At 42.3% G+C, this 12563-nt stretch overlaps 1 non-coding gene and 1 pseudogene across 1 annotated transcript; one reads left to right on the forward strand and one right to left on the reverse strand.

The window, feature by feature from the left end:
• LOC137310667 (zinc finger protein 229-like) overlaps nucleotides 1-12563 on the reverse strand; it is a 90346-nt pseudogene that overhangs the window by 37302 nt on the left and 40481 nt on the right.
• Nucleotides 9347-9440, forward strand: trnay-gua (transfer RNA tyrosine (anticodon GUA)). Its single transcript has 2 exons — nucleotides 9347-9383; nucleotides 9405-9440. It is a non-coding gene; the product is annotated as a tRNA-Tyr (tRNA).

The raw sequence follows: 12563 nt of genomic DNA on the forward strand, positions 1-12563 counted from the left end.
GGGATTATTGGAGGAAATAACACAGTGTAGGGATAAAATGGATTAATTCAGGACAGACAGCAGGGATTATTGGAGGAAATAACACAGTGTAGGGATAAAATGGATTAATTCAGGGCAGACAGCAGGGAATATTGGAGGAAATAACACAGTGTAGGGATAAAATGGATTAATTCAGGACAGACAGCAGGGAATATTGGAGGAAATAACACACTGTAGGGATAAAATGGATTAATTCAGGGCAGACAGCAGGGATTATTGGAGGAAATAACACAGTGTAGGGATAAAATGGATTAATTCAGGACAGACAGCAGGGAATATTGGAGGAAATAACACAGTGTAGGGATAAAATGGATTAATTCAGGGCAGACAGCAGGGAATATTGGAGGAAATAACACAGTGTAGGGATAAAATGGATTAATTCAGTACAGACAGCAGGGATTATTGGAGGAAATAACACAGTGTAGGGATAAAATGGATTAATTCAGGACAGACAGCAGGGAATATTGGAGGAAATAACACAGTGTAGGGATAAAATGGATTAATTCAGGACAGACAGCAGGGATTATTGGAGGAAATAACACAGTGCAGGGATAAAATGGATTAATTCAGGACAGACAGCAGGGATTATTAGAGGAAATAACACAGTGTAGGGATAAAATGGATTAATTCAGGACAGACAGCAGGGATTATTGGAGGAAATAACATAGTGTAGGGATAAAATGGACTAATTCAGGACAGACAGCAGGGATTATTGGAGCAAATAACACAGTGCAGGGATAAGATGGATTAATTCAGGACAGACAGCAGGGAATGTTGGAGGAAATAACACAGTGTAGGGATAAAATGGATTAATTCAGGACAGACAGCAGGGAATATTGGAGGAAATAACACAGTGTAGGGATAAAATGGATTAATTCAGGACAGACAGCAGGGATTATTGGAGGAAATAACACAGTGCAGGGATAAAATGGATTAATTCAGGACAGACAGCAGGGATTATTGGAGGAAATAACACAGTGTAGGGATAAAATGGATTAATTCAGGACAGACAGCAGGGATTATTGGAGGAAATAACACAGTGTAGGGATAAAATGGATTAATTCAGGACAGACAGCAGGGAATATTGGAGGAAATAACACAGTGTAGGGATAAAATGGATTAATTCAGGGCAGACAGCAGGGAATATTGGAGGATATAACACAGTGTAGGGATAAAATGGATTAATTCAGGACAGACAGCAGGGAATATTGGAGGAAATAACACAGTGTTGGGGATAAAATGGATTAATTCAGGACAGACAGCAGGGATTATTGGAGGAAATAACACAGTGTAGGGATAAAATGGATTAATTCAGGACAGACAGCAGGGATTATTAGAGGAAATAAAACAGTGTAGGGATAAAATGGATTAATTCAGGACAGACAGCAGGGATTATTGGAGGAAATAACACAGTGTAGGGATAAAATGGATTAATTCAGGACAGACAGCAGGGAATATTGGAGGAAATAACACAGTGTAGGGATAAAATGGATTAATTCAGGACAGACAGCAGGGAATATTGGAGGAAATAATACAGTGTAGGGATAAAATGGATTAATTCAGGACAGACAGCAGGGATTATTGGAGGAAATAACACAGTGTAGGGATAAAATGGATTAATTCAGGACAGACAGCAGGGATTATTGGAGGAAATAACACAGTGTAGGGATAAAATGGATTAATTCAGGGCAGACAGCAGGGAATATTGGAGGAAATAACACAGTGTAGGGATAAAATGGATTAATTCAGGACAGACAGCAGGGAATATTGGAGGAAATAACACAGTGTAGGGATAAAATGGATTAATTCAGGACAGACAGCAGGGATTATTGGAGGAAATAACACAGTGTAGGGATAAAATGGATTAATTCAGGACAGACAGCAGGGAATATTGGAGGAAATAACACAGTGTCGGGATAAAATGGATTAATTCAGGGCAGACAGCAGGGATTATTGGAGGAAATAACACAGTGTAGGGATAAAATGGATTAATTCAGGACAGACAGCAGGGAATATTGGAGGAAATAACACAGTGTAGGGATAAAATGGATTAATTCAGGGCAGACAGCAGGGAATATTGGAGGAAATAACACAGTGTAGGGATAAAATGGATTAATTCAGTACAGACAGCAGGGATTATTGGAGGAAATAACACAGTGTAGGGATAAAATGGATTAATTCAGGACAGACAGCAGGGAATATTGGAGGAAATAACACAGTGTAGGGATAAAATGGATTAATTCAGGACAGACAGCAGGGATTATTGGAGGAAATAACACAGTGCAGGGATAAAATGGATTAATTCAGGACAGACAGCAGGGATTATTAGAGGAAATAACACAGTGTAGGGATAAAATGGATTAATTCAGAACAGACAGCAGGGATTATTGGAGGAAATAACATAGTGTAGGGATAAAATGGACTAATTCAGGACAGACAGCAGGGATTATTGGAGCAAATAACACAGTGCAGGGATAAGATGGATTAATTCAGGACAGACAGCAGGGAATGTTGGAGGAAATAACACAGTGTAGGGATAAAATGGATTAATTCAGGACAGACAGCAGGGAATATTGGAGGAAATAACACAGTGTAGGGATAAAATGGATTAATTCAGGACAGACAGCAGGGATTATTGGAGGAAATAACACAGTGCAGGGATAAAATGGATTAATTCAGGACAGACAGCAGGGATTATTGGAGGAAATAACACAGTGTAGGGATAAAATGGATTAATTCAGGACAGACAGCAGGGATTATTGGAGGAAATAACACAGTGTAGGGATAAAATGGATTAATTCAGGACAGACAGCAGGGAATATTGGAGGAAATAACACAGTGTAGGGATAAAATGGATTAATTCAGGACAGACGGCATGGATTATTGGAGGAAATAACACAGTGTAGGGATAAAATGGATTAATTCAGGACAGACAGCAGGGAATATTGGAGGAAATAACACAGTGTAGGGATAAAATGGATTAATTCAGGACAGACAGCAGGGATTATTGGAGGGAATAACACAGTGTAGGGATAAAATGGATTAATTCAGGACAGACAGCAGGGATTATTGGAGGAAATAACACAGTGTAGGGATAAAATGGATTAATTCAGGACAGACAGCAGGGATTATTGGAGGAAATAACACAGTGTAGGGATAAAATGGATTAATTCAGGACAGACAGGAGGGATTATTGGAGGAAATAACACAGTGTAGTGATAAAATGGATTAATTCAGGACAGACAGCAGGGATTATTGGAGGAAATAACACAGTGTAGGGATAAAATGGATTAATTCAGGACAGACAGCGGGGATTATTGGAGGAAATAACACTGTGTAGGGATCAAATGGATTAATTCAGTACAGACAGCAGGGATTATTGGAGGAAATAACACAGTGTAGGGATAAAATGGATTAATTCAGGACAGACAGCAGGGATTATTGGAGGAAATAACACAGTGTAGGAATAAAATGGATTAATTCAGGACAGACAGCAGGGATTATTGGGGGAAATAACACAGTGTAGGGATAAAATGGATTAATTCAGGACAGACAGCAGGGAATATTGGAGGAAATATCACAGTGTAGGGATAAAATGGATTAATTCAGGACAGACAGCAGGGATTATTGGGGGAAATAACACAGTGTAGGGATAAAATGGATTAATTCAGAACAGACAGCAGGGATTATTGGAGGAAATAACACAGTGTGGGGATAAAAAGGATTAATTCAGGACAGACAGCAGGAAATATTGGAGGAAATAACACAGTGTAGGGATAAAATGGATTAATTCAGGACAGACAGCAGGGATTATTGGAGGAAATAACACAGTGTAGGGATAAAATGGATTAATTCAGGACAGACAGCAGGGAATATTGTGGGAAATAACACAGTGTAGGGATAAAATGGATTAATTCAGGACAGACAGCAGGGATTATTGGAGGAAATAACACAGTGTAGGGATAAAATGGATTAATTCAGGACAGACAGCGGGGATTATTGGAGGAAATAACACAGTGTAGGGATAAAATAGATTAATTCAGGACAGACAGCAGGGATTATTGGAGGAAATAACACAGTGTAGGGATAAAATGGATTAATTCAGGACAGACAGCAGGGAATATTGGAGGAAACAACACAGTGCAGGGATAAAATGGATTAATTCAGGACAGACAGCAGGGAATATTGGAGGAAATAACACAGTGTAGGGATAAAATGGATTAATTCAGGACAGACAGCAGGGAATATTGGAGGAAATAACACAGTGTAGGGATAAAATGGATTAATTCAGGACAGACAGGGGGGATTATTGGAGGAAATAACACAGTGTAGGGATAAAATGGATTAATTCAGGACAGACAGCGGGGATTATTGGAGGAAATAACACAGTGTAGGGATAAAATGGATTAATTCAGGACAGACAGCGGGGATTATTGGAGGAAATAACACAGTGTAGGGATAAAATGGATTAATTCAGGACAGACAGCAGGGATTATTGGAGGAAATAACACAGTGTAGGGATAAAATGGATTAATTCAGGACAGACAGCGGGGATTATTGGAGGAAATAACACAGTGTAGGGATAAAATGGATTAATTCAGGACAGACTGCAGGGAATATTGGAGGAAACAACACAGTGCAGGGATAAAATGGATTAATTCAGGACAGACAGCAGGGAATATTGGAGGAAATAACACAGTGTAGGGATAAAATGGATTAATTCAGGACAGACAGCAGGGAATATTGGAGGAAACAACACAGTGCAGGGATAAAATGGATTAATTCAGGACAGACAGCAGGGAATATTGGAGGAAACAACACAGTGTAGGGATAAAATGGATTAATTCAGGACAGACAGCAGGGATTATTGGAGGAAATAACACAGTGTAGGGATAAAATGGATTAATTCAGGACAGACAGCAGGGAATATTGGAGGAAATAACACAGTGCAGGGATAAAATGGATTAATTCAGGACAGACAGCAGGAATTATTGGAGGAAATAACACAGTGTAGGGATAAAATGGATTAATTCAGGACAGACAGCAGGGATTATTGGAGGAAATAACACAGTGTAGGGATAAAATGGATTAATTCAGGACAGACAGCAGGGATTATTGGAGGAAATAACACAGTGTAGGGATAAAATGGATTAATTCAGGACAGACAGCAGGGATTATTGGAGGAAATAACACAGTGTAGGGATAAAATGGATTAATTCAGGACAGACAGCAGGGATTATTGGAGGAAATAACACAGTGTAGGGATAAAATTGATTAATTCAGTGCAGACAGCAGGGATTATTGGAGGAAATAACACAGTGTAGGGATAAAATGGATTAATTCAGGACAGACAGCAGGGAATATTGGAGGGAATAACACAGTGTAGGGATAAAATGGATTAATTCAGGACAGACAGCAGGGATTATTGGAGGAAATAACACAGTGTAGGGATAAAATGGATTAATTCAGGACAGACAGCAGGGATTATTGGAGGAAATAACACAGTGTAGGGATAAAATGGATTAATTCAGGACAGACAGCAGGGATTATTGGAGGAAATAACACAGTGTAGGGATAAAATGGATTAATTCAGAACAGACAGCAGGGATTATTGGAGGAAATAACACAGTGTGGGGATAAAAAGGATTAATTCAGGACAGACAGCAGGGATTATTGGAGGAAATAACACAGTGGAGGGATAAAATGGATTAATTCAGGACAGACAGCAGGGATTATTGGAGGGAATAACACAGTGTAGGGATAAAATGGATTAATTCAGGACAGACAGCAGGGAATATTGGAGGAAATAACACAGTGTTGGGATAAAATGGATTAATTCAGGACAGACAGCAGGGAATATTGGAGGAAATAATACAGTGTAGGGATAAAATGGATTAATTCAGGACAGACAGCAGGGATTATTGGAGGAAATAACACAGTGTAGGGATAAAATGGATTAATTCAGGACAGACAGCAGGGATTATTGGAGGAAATAACACAGTGTAGGGATAAAATTCAATGGATGTTGTGAAGATGGATTGTTAAGAAGTGTTTGATAAGATGCCGGACAGGAGGCTTGTTGATCAGATTAAAGCTCACGGTATTACAGGGAGAGGGTCAGTGTGGATGGGATGTTTGATAAAGGGCAGAGTATTGGTTCATGGATGTTTTTCAGACTGTGGGGATGTGAACAGTGGTGTCCCCCAGGGGCAGTGTTGGGACCATTGCTCTTCTCAATATCGAGCCATGACCTGGGCTTGGGTACAAGGGCATAAGATCAACATTTCCTGACAACACCAAGATAGGGAGCATTAAGAACTGTGAAGAGGAATGTTAGAAACTTCAGTGTGACAGCGGAACATTAGGAGCAGGAGTAGGCCATTCAGCCCCTCGAGCCTGTTCCACCATTCAGTGAGATTTGTGTCAGTGAGTATGGGTTTGCTTTATATCAGAGTGGAGGAGATTAGTGTCAGTGACTGTGGGGTTGGTTTATATCAGAGTGGAGTTGTTTGTTGTCAGTGACTTGTTTCAGGAACTGGAATTAACCATTTAGCCCCTCAAGCCCACTCTGCCATTCAATTAGATCAGGACTAATCTGTGTCACAACTCCATTTACTCTTCTTTGCTCCTTGTCCCTTTCAACCCTCACACAACACAAATCTATCAATCTCAATATTGAACATTTCAATCGAGCCCCAGCATCCACAGCCTTTCGGGGAAGTGAGTTTGTAATTTCCACCACCCTTTGTGTGAAAAATTGCCACCTTATTTTGCTCATAAATGACCGAGCTCGAATTGTAAGATTATCAAGAAGGTGGCAGATGGAGTATAATGTGGGGAAATGTGGAAATTATTCACTTTGGTAGGAAGAATAGAAAAGCAGAATATTTTTTATAAGGTGAGAGTCTTAGAAATGTTGTTGTTCAGAGAGATTTGGATGTCCTTGTACACGGATCACAGAAAGTTAATATGCAGGTACAGCAAACAATTAGGAAAGCAAATAATATGTTGGCCTTTATTTTAAGTGGGTTGGAGAATAAGAGTAAGGGAGACTTGCTGCAGTTATTTCGGGCTTTGGTGAGACCACACCTGGAGCACTGTGTCCAGTTTTGGTCTCCTCACCTGAGGAAGGATATACTTGATTAGAGGGGGTGCAACGAAGGTTCACTAGATTGATTGCTGGGATGAGAGGGTTGTTGTATGAGGAGAGATTGAGTCGAATGGCCCGATATTCTCTGGAGTTTAGAAGAATGAGAGGTGATCTCATTGAGGGCTTGACAGGGTAGATGCTGAGAGGCCGTTTCCCCTGGCTAGAGAGTCTAGAACTCGGGGGCATAGTCTCAGGATAAGGGTTCGGCCATTTAAGACTGAGATGAGGAAAAATTTCTTCACTCAGAGGGTGGTGAATCTTTGGAATTCTCTACCCCAGAGGGCTGTGGATGCTCAGTCATTGATTATATTCAAGAATGAGATCGAGAGATTTTTGGACACCAAGTGAATCAAGGAATCAGGCAGGAAAGTGGAGTTAAGGGAGAAGATTAGCCATGTTCTTACTGAATGGCAGAGCAGGCTCGAGGGACCGTATGGCCCACTCCTGCTCCGATTTCTTATGCCTCTTGTTCTGGATTCCCCTCCAGAAGAAATCATTTATCTGTATTTACCTTATTGAATCATTTTATCATTTTAAACACCTCGATGAGGTCACATCTCAATGTTCTAAACTCATGGGAATAAAAACCAAGTTTATGCCACCTCTCCTCATAATTTAACCCTTTTAACCCCGGCATCATTCTGGTGAATCTGCACTGTACCTTTTCTAAGGCCGATTTATCTCTCCCTCGGTTCGGTGCCCAGTTCTCCAGGTGGGGTCTGACCAAGGTTCATTACAACTGAAGCATCACTTCTGTATTCCAACCCCACTCGAGATAAAGGTCAACATTCAATTAGACTTGTTGATTATTGTCAAGATTTGTAAGGAATTTGCAAAGGATTCGAGGGGATCTTAGAGTTGGGATTTTTCTTTATTCTGTCCACTCAAGGAGTTTGATAACAGACTTACTCCTTTGAATTTAGTGCTGGATTATTGAGCCGTGATGTGTTTACTTGTTTGTATTTTGTTAAATACATTTGCTGAGTGTATTTAAATTGAAGACGAGATTCCCAGGCCTGATGCTCTATTCACACATCGAAGGTGAGAGAGATGCTGTGGGACACACGATAAGTCCAGTAGCTGAAAGTGATTCACAGACTGGGTTTTGTGTTTAGTGATCCCGGGTACATTACTGATACCTTCCCTGGATCCCAAGGCTGGGAGAGGCACTCGGGAAGGACCGGGGAGCTGGGACTTGGCCATGAGAGAAATTGAAGGGATGAGAACTGAAATAATCTCCAGTGAGAAAGGAGAAAAGGCAGAATAATCGGTAATGAGGACATCAATTAGTCTCTTATCTTGAATTCATCAAGTAATTGACCCATTCTGTTTGAAACAAAGTTGATTTATTTGACATCGATCCAGAATATTGAATTTCAGCCCAGTTATAGCGGTTATTAACATCAGCAGAAACAAATCCCAACTTCCAGAATGAAGTTCTGCTGCTGAAACCCTCATCCGTGCCTTTGTTTACCTCCAGACTCGACTATTCCAATGCTCTCCAGGCCCGGCCTTCCACTTTACACCCTCCGTAAACTTAAACCCACAATCTCCAGATCAATAATCAGTCCCATTATTCATTGTGTCACTGGCCCGGGCTGTGGAGAACACGGAGCAGCTCCCACTCCCACAGCACTGCGGTATGAGCAGGTACCGAGTCAGCCTCAGTCATGAGCACTGGAATCCACGAGTCCGGGTGTGTCAAAGGTGCACGGTGAACAATCACCAAAGTGAACCATTTTTGCCGCTTCCCTTCGATACCTCAGCTGGTCGAGCGACAAGACTGTCGTGGAAAATAAGACAAAGTCATCCTTCCGTCATTTGTTCAATTCCTGCTCGAAGGAGAACGCGCGATTTTGCAATAAGCAGCAATTAGTTCAAGGTCGCTCTCTTAACTTTACAGGCACCTCACAGATTAACATGTTGCCATGAAGGCACAGGACGCCTCTTTTCCTGAAAACTTTCTGTGTCTGCCCAAACAAGGCTGCTCTGCCTCTGCTCACCAGCAGGGAGCGCTTTTGAGCAGCAACACTTCAAAACACTCAGCTCTCGCTTTCAGGCAAAAGAAGTCTTCGATCAGCACCGGACTCCACGAGTCTGAACGTGTCAACAGGCGCACGGTGAACAATCACCAAAGACAGCACTGTTTATCACTTCCCTTCGATAGCTCAGCTGGTAGAGCGGAGGACTGTAGTGAATAAAACAAAATAAAGTCATCCTTAGGTCGCTGGTTCAATTCCGGCTCGAAGGAGTGAGTGTGATTTTGGAATAAGCAGCAATTACCTCAAGGTCACTCTCTGAACTTCACAGGCAGCTCACAGATTAACATGTTGTCACTCAGGCACAGGACACCTCTTCTCCTTTCCAAAGCCGAAAAGCTTTCTGTGTCTGCCCGAGCACGGCTGTTTCACTCGAGCATTTCCCTCTGCTCACCAGCAGGGAGTGCCTTTGAGCAGCAACACTTCAAATCGCCCTCAATTTCAGGCAAAATGGTCTTCGATCAGTCAGTCAGTCAGGGCTCTCGCTGCTCCTCGAGCTCGGGCGGCTGTTGCTTTCTGGTGACCTCGTCTTCCTTCCGAAGGCGAGGGCTCTTCTCAGCATCATTCATGATTACTGCAGCTTCCCGTTCTGCTGTTCCTCACTTGCTGATGCTCGATACCGCCGATTGGAGCAAAGTATTTAATATATTCAGGGAGCGGCAACCCAAGGCAAGATTTCTCTGCTGGTCTTGGAGCAGCTTGAAGGCGAGTGTGAGGCAGGAACTGTGAGGGGCGATTTACAAACAGCAAACGAGGAATTAGCTCAACTGGTGGAGCGCTCACTTGGCCTGTGAGAAGTAGCGGGATCGTTGATTCTATTCTCCACTCACCGTTTGTCCTGGTGCAATTATACAGAAACAAGAGTGTTGTCAGTGAGTCCATCGCCCATGGACTTCCTAAACTTCACTGTGTGTTTGGGTACAGAGAGATCAAGGGGCAGCAAATCTTTTGATGCGCTGCAGGAAGCAAAAGTTCTTGATTTTGCTGTGCAGCAAAGATGGAAAGATGAGGTGAGAGATGGAAAAAAAGCTTCGTAATCCTTGATGCCTTCTCTGAAGATTGAATTCAGGACCTTCAGATTATGACACTGATGCACTGCTTGCTGCACTGAGAAGGCACTTACCAGGTATGGAGCCAGGCAGCACCACCAAGTAGGACAGCTTGAAAGGTATTGAAGGCCATAAAATTTTGCATTAAAAAATCCAAGCCAGGTAGGAATCGAACCTAATGCATTATCCATTGCACCACTGGCCCAGATTATAACGAATTGGTAGCAGTGGGAGGCAGTGGGCATGGCGGAGGTACTAAATAAATACATTGCATCTGTCTTTCCCAAGGAAGAAGACGCTGCCAGAGTGTCAGTAAAGGAAGATGTTGTAGAGATACTGGATTGGCTCAAAATTCATAAACAGGAGGTACTGGAAAGGCTGGCTGTACTTAAAGTAGATCCGTCATCTGGTCCGGATGGGATGCATCCTCGGTTGCTGAGGGAAGTAACGGTGGAAATTGCAGAGGTACTGGCAAAAAACCTCCAAACATCCTTAGATATGGGGGTGATGCCAGAGGACTGGAGAATTGCAAATGTTACACCCCTGTTCAAGAAAGGGTGAAAGAAAAAATCCAGCAACTACTGACCAGTCAGTTTAACCTCGGTAGTGGAGAAAGTTCGAGCAACGATAATCCGGGACAGAATTAGCAGTCAATTGGACAAGGATTAGGGAAAGCCAGCACGGATTTGTTAAAGGCAAATCGTGTTTAATTAAATTGATACAGTTTTTTGATGAGGCAACAGAGAGTAGATGAGGGCAATGCAGTTAATGTGGTGTGTATGGACTTCAAAAAGGCGTCAGATAAAGTGCCGCATAATGGGTTTGTCATCAAGATTGAAGCCCATGGAATAAAAGGGGCAGTAGCAGCATGGATACAGAATTGGCTAAATAACAGGAAACAGAGTGTAGTGGTGAACGGTTGTTTTTCGGAATGGAGGGAGGTGTACAGTGGTGTTCCCCAGGGGTCGGTGCTGGGACCACTGCTTTCCTTGATATACATTAATGACTTGGACTTGGGGATACAGGGCACAATTTCCAAATTCTTGCTACCAAAATGCTCCACTTCACTGTCATCTGCATTAAAATTCATCGGCCAATTATACACCCATTTTGCAAGTTTATTAATGTATTTTGTATTTGGTCGCAATCTTCATCAATATTATCCAAACTCCACCCCACCCCGCCAATCTGGTGTCATCTGTAAATTTTGAAATTGTACTTCCGATTCCCGAGTCCAATTCGTTGATGTGAATTGTGAACAGTGGTCCCAGAACCAATCCTTGTGGAGCCCCACTTTCCACCTTATACAGTGTGAGTCGCTACAATTAACCCCACTCTCTGTTTTAGAGCAGTAGTCAAGAGAAACTTCTTTACATAGGGAGTAGGCAGTCTGTGGAATTCACTTCCACGGTTAGTGTTTGGGGCACACAGTTCTGTAATGACAAGTGGTCCTCATGTTTTTATCCAAGACAGGCCTCAGCCCAGTCATTTACTCCAAATGTTGGTGCAATAGTTCAAGCTCAGAGGTGCCAGGTATCGGGAGCAGCAGTAGCTGTAAATAAAATCTAAATGTAAGTGAATACCAATACAGTTCATCTTCATCTATTTCTAGTTTAATAACGTTTGCTGAATGTGGCCCAGGCCAAGTGCCAGGATATCGGGTCAGGTTCACCATCGGAAATGAGTTTGACATCCCTGAGATAGACAATGTGAACCGGATTACCCTCATCCACTAACCCAGCAACTTCTTCAAAAAACTCAAGCAAGTTTGTAAGACACCATTTTCTTTCCCAGAAGCCGTGTTGAGTATCTCCAATGGCTCCTTCTCTTTCCCCGTGATCAGAAACAGCATCTCTTAGGATCCCTTCAAGCATCTTCCCTCTGATCGAGGTCACACTGATGGGCCTGTCATTCCCCGGCTCTGATTTGTCCCCTTTAATGAAAATGGGAACTACGTGAGCTCCCTTCCTATCTCAGGGGACAATCCCTGACTCTATTGAGCTGTTGAAGATACAGGCAAGGGGCTCACAGAGCACCCGTCCCATCTCTTTAAACACCCGGGGGTGGATATCATCTGGACCTGGAGCACAATGCATCTTGAGAGTTCATATTTTATCCAAAGTGACATCCCATTCTATTTTAATATTTATGATGTTATTGTTGACAGCACATCCCACAGCTGGAATCTGAGCATCATCCACAGGAGTGTAGACTGATGAGAAATAGTCATTCAACAGCTCTGCCATAGCCCGGGAATCTGTCCTGAACTGTCTTTCAGTGGCCCTA

Source organism: Heptranchias perlo, unplaced genomic scaffold, assembly GCF_035084215.1.
Source record: "Heptranchias perlo isolate sHepPer1 unplaced genomic scaffold, sHepPer1.hap1 HAP1_SCAFFOLD_269, whole genome shotgun sequence".
Taxonomy (NCBI): domain Eukaryota; kingdom Metazoa; phylum Chordata; class Chondrichthyes; order Hexanchiformes; family Hexanchidae; genus Heptranchias; species Heptranchias perlo.